The sequence below is a fragment of the Sinocyclocheilus grahami genome, unplaced genomic scaffold, assembly GCF_001515645.1.
Source record: "Sinocyclocheilus grahami isolate Dianchi unplaced genomic scaffold, SAMN03320097.WGS_v1.1 scaffold481.1, whole genome shotgun sequence".
NCBI lineage: Eukaryota > Metazoa > Chordata > Actinopteri > Cypriniformes > Cyprinidae > Sinocyclocheilus > Sinocyclocheilus grahami.
Window position 1 is genome coordinate 1,444,536 of NW_015505660.1, and position 4,790 is coordinate 1,449,325.

The following is a 4,790-nucleotide window of genomic DNA, read 5'->3' on the forward strand; positions in this document are numbered from 1 at the left end:
TATATATATATATATATATATATAAGAAGGACCCCAGGAGTCTCTTTCCTGTCATCTGCAGACTACAGAGAATGTCTAAAACATGTAATTCATATTAACGATCACATTATACACTTGGTCATAGCGCAACCAGAGCACTGCAGTTTGAGGTCATTTCTCTGCATGTTTTTGTGCGTTTGAATGCTCTCCCACATCTGTGACATTCTGCAAAAAGCCAGATCTACAGTATATTAGATTCTATAAGACCTAAGCCAAACCAGCTGAATGCTAACAAAAGTCTAGAGCAAAGCTGAGTGAACAGTAATACAATATTGATTTGTCAGGAGCAATGATATTGGCTTGACTAGGTGGCAAGAGTTGTGTCTGACACTGATGTTAGTGATGCAAACATAAACGAATGGCCAGAGTTCCCTGAAGGTTCATGCAAGTGTCAACCAACAATCTAATGAAAACATTTCAGCCCAGGGCACCGGATTACCATATTAATGCTATTATCAGAAGATTGTTATGCATGATATGCATGGCATCCGTTTATGAATTCATGTTGTCTTAGAGACACCACCCTTACAATAATTTAGCTGTTGCATTGTCTGTTTTATGGCCAAGTGTCAATGGTTACTATGAATCAAACTGTGTTATGTGCAGTGTTGGGAAGGTTACTTTGGAAATGTAATAGGTTACAGATTACAAGTTTTGTAAAAATTTCAGGCCGGGAAATCTCACACTCATACACCCACAACAAATTCTGAAACATGGACAACCCTATTTTTTGTATGGACCTCACATAAAAAAAGGTTTAAATCCTTAGGTTGGGGACATGCAAAATAATTAAAGGTTCTCTCCTGGGGTCCGTTCTTCATACGTCGCTAACTCAGTTAGCTGGATTTGATTGTTGACGATTTCGCTTGATCTTGGATTGGTTGGTTCTTCGAAGCTCATCCCGGAGTTGCTGTCATAGCAACAGGTCTGTAAGATTAAACCTGCTCGGGAGAAGGCTTATTTCATGTAAACAGGATTAGATCGCGGCTTTATAAGCGGAAGTGATACGAGAAGTCTGTTGCACTTGGAGCCATGTCTTGCCCATTTTTACGAGAGCAACCTGTTGCGGAAGGTGCGAGGATAATTCGCAGATCTTTTAGAATTAATCGTGTTTTGCGACACAGACAGGATCCATTAGCACAGTGCGATAGTGTACTTTTTGAAAGATATCGTTTTTCACGTGAGGGTGTCATTTACATAATTAATTTGTTGGAACCTCATATTAAAAGTTTTTAACAACAGCTCAAACTGTGTGCATCGTGTTGAGATTCTTTTCGAGTGGCACTTTCCTGTCCACTATTGGGGATGCGGAGAACTTGGCCAAAAGTGCTGTCTGTCGTGCCATTCGCAAAGTTTATCTGGCTCTGAAGCAGTTTTTAGGGGTTTTTGTTGTCTTTCCAAGCCACTTAAGACCCCAAGTTGTAAAACAGAGCTTTTTCGCCATTGCAGGTACATTCTACTTGTTAATAAAGATTGTGTGAATATTTCCACGCTAGTAAATTTGAATCGATTGTCCCCCAGGCTTCGCTAATGTGATTGGTGCCATAGACTGCACACACATTCATATCAAGGCCCCACCAGACCACAACGAAGGAGATTTTGTGAACCGAAAGGGGGTTCACAGTATAAATGGGCAGGTGAGTTACTATTACAATTCTTAATATTTTAGATATGTAATACCTTGTGTATATTACCAAAGTATGCAGTTGATTGACTACAATGTCTTAGATGGTGTGTGCCATGTCACAAATGTGGAAGCCAAATGGCCAGGATCTGTGCATGACTCAAGAATTTTCAGAGAGTCACGTTTATGCACATTATTTGAACGTGGTAAGGAAAAATATGAATGTCAAGCTCACTGTATTATTACACACAAACTTATTCTGGGCCTAACAGAACTGCATTTTACCATTGTACAGGTGATTACGACAGGATCCTGGTCGGAGACAGGGGCTATGCCTGTAGGCAGTATCTTATGACCCCATTCCCTGAGCCCAACCCTGGACCACAAACCCATTACAATGCAGCTCTAGCCAGGACAAGGGCACGCATTGAAATGACCTTTGGGCAACTAAAGGGAAGATTTCAGTGTCTGAGGGTTGCACCTGACAGGGCATGCAACATTATTGTCGCATGTGCTGTATTACACATTGCCACCATTAGAAAGGAGAGGACCCCTGTGGTGGAGGTGCAGCCTGATGATGACCTCCAGCCAGTGCACTTGGACCAACCTAGTGGCAGAGCTGCACGGGACAGGATTGTGGAACACCCTTTTAGAAAAAGAAAAAGACAAGGCAAATATGGTTTCCATGACTTTTATTAGTTCTCTGACAAAAAAAGTAATCTTTTGCCTGCAAAGACAGATATTGTTATGCAAGGTCAACAGTAGTGCTCAGTGTCAAATGATGTTTTACTACTTACTCTGAAGTTCCTTTTGCAGCAACTCTATTTCTAGTGCAATTTTCCTCTTCATTAGCTGTTGGAGCTCCATTTGTCCCCTCAGTTTTTGTTTTTTTACTTCCACATATTCAACCTCATGCTGCAGGCTACGTTTATAGAGGGAATGGATGTGACCCTGTGCCATTTACAGAGAAAATAAATTAAACTCAACATGCCACAAACAAGAGAAAAAAATAAAAATGGAAAAAAAGACAAACTGATATGCAACACTGTCCACCTCTGTATCACTTCTCTGTGCAGACTTCTGCAAGTCATATTGCTGTCAAAAATAGAAAGTACTTTAGTGTGTATTATATAGTGTGTTTTTATGTGTAGTTATGCACTTACAGGTACTTCCTCCAAAGGACACTCATCCGAGAGGGTCTCTTCACTGTCCTGTGCTATGAAAATAAATGGCATGACAAAGTGATACACTGTCTTCACTATTGATATTGATATTTCACAATTGAAAAAAATAAATAAATTGACAAGTCCACTTACTGCTCATGCTTCAGCCACCACTTGCATGGGAACATGTAAAAGTGTGGATCTGTTATGTAAAACTGCACAAAAAGAGAAGTTTCATTACATTGAGGTACACAGGAAAAGAAACATAGCAACATTTCTTAATTTACTCAAAGTAGGTTTAACTGCCTTCCTTTCATGTCAATGCAATTCAGCCCTACTCAAGATCTACCATTTGAAATGAGTGTAGCTGGCATTTGGACTACACCAAATGCAAGGTAGCTACCAATTATTTTACAGTAGCCTATACAAAAAGAATTAAAAGCCTCTTTACCAGTAATGAAGGTGCTGCTGCTACTGCTTCCTGGCTGTGGGTCTAAGGAAGAGCTGCCCCCAGGGATGCCATGAACATTGAGTCAGTTCGCATTTAATCCAAGGGCCAGCTCAAGTGGGCAACCAATAATAGCATTGCTGATCAGTGTTTCTACTATCGATACATATCCCTTTTAAACCTCTCAATCCAGCCATACTAATCATCAACAACAACAGGTGTGCTTGAAGAACCGAATTAGCCAGATAATGATTAGCTGGATCATATCATCTCGGATGTGTCTTTTGATCTTGGATGTAATAAGCGACGTATGAAGAACGGACCCCTGAACTGCACCTTCACTTCCATTTTTCTTCAGTCTCTTTATTTTGCCCTGATATCTCTCTCTCACATGACTTTAATACTCAAGATTTAACAAAACTATACTTGCTAAATTGCCTACATGTCAAAATTAGTACATCACTACAATATCTTTAAAGAAAAATCCTAATACTGAAACGAGTCATGTTTTTCCCTTACAAAAATTAACCATGCTTTTACTATAGTAAAAGTACAGCAACCATGTTTTTTTTTGGCAAGTGGATTACCATTTGTATTTATTTTTACTACAAATTCCATGGTTCAACTATGGTTAGCGTAGCAAAAACCATGGTTAATTTGTTGTTAGCCTACCATGGTTTAACAATAGTAACCATTGTCTTTGGATTTATAGTAAAATCATCGTTGTGTTGTTGTCTGCCCTAGCTCCCCCTAAACCTATAATAAAATATGATTATTTGTCTGCTAAATTACTACTGTAACATTACAATAGATAATGATGTCCTTTATACAGTATTTTGAGTGATGACTGACGAGCAATGGGCTGCTTCTGCTTAACTAAGTAAACAAAGACAAAACTACAATAGCACATTTACAGATGAAACTGACCTGCACTTGAAACCCTGAAGAGTAGTTGTGCTTCTCTGCTCCACCTGTGCGCTTCCACAGCCCTCTCCAGTCAGTGCAGTTTGGGAAAGAAATCAATTAAATCTGTATGTGGATGTGTGTATTCAAATGTAATCCCCTTTGTAATCGTTAACATTTTCATAAGTAACTGTAATTTAATTACACATTTTTTCTTAGTAACTGTAACTGATTACAGTAACATTTATTTTGTAATTAAATTACGTAACGCCGTTACATGTAACTAGTTACTCCCCAACACTGGTTGTGTTATGGAAGAATAGTAATTCAAATACCATAGACCATAGGCAAGGTCAGTAGTGTATGGATAATTTAGAATACGAATATATGATGCATTGTCAAGGTTAAAGGTTAAAGCACTGCATGTTGTTTTTTTTATTTCTATCAGAAATCATCGAAAACTTAAATATAAAAGTAGCACTATTCTTACACACACACACACACACACACATATATATATATATATATATATATATATATATATATATATATATATATATATATATATATATATATATTAGCGATTTTTTTAGGCTATTTAATGGCAAATGTG

General features: G+C 38.2%; 1 pseudogene; it reads left to right on the top strand.

The window, feature by feature from the left end:
• Nucleotides 1-1,071: 1,071 nt before the first annotated feature.
• LOC107553792 (putative nuclease HARBI1) lies at nucleotides 1,072-2,653 on the top strand (annotated as a pseudogene).
• The last annotated feature ends 2,137 nt before the right edge of the window (nucleotides 2,654-4,790 follow it).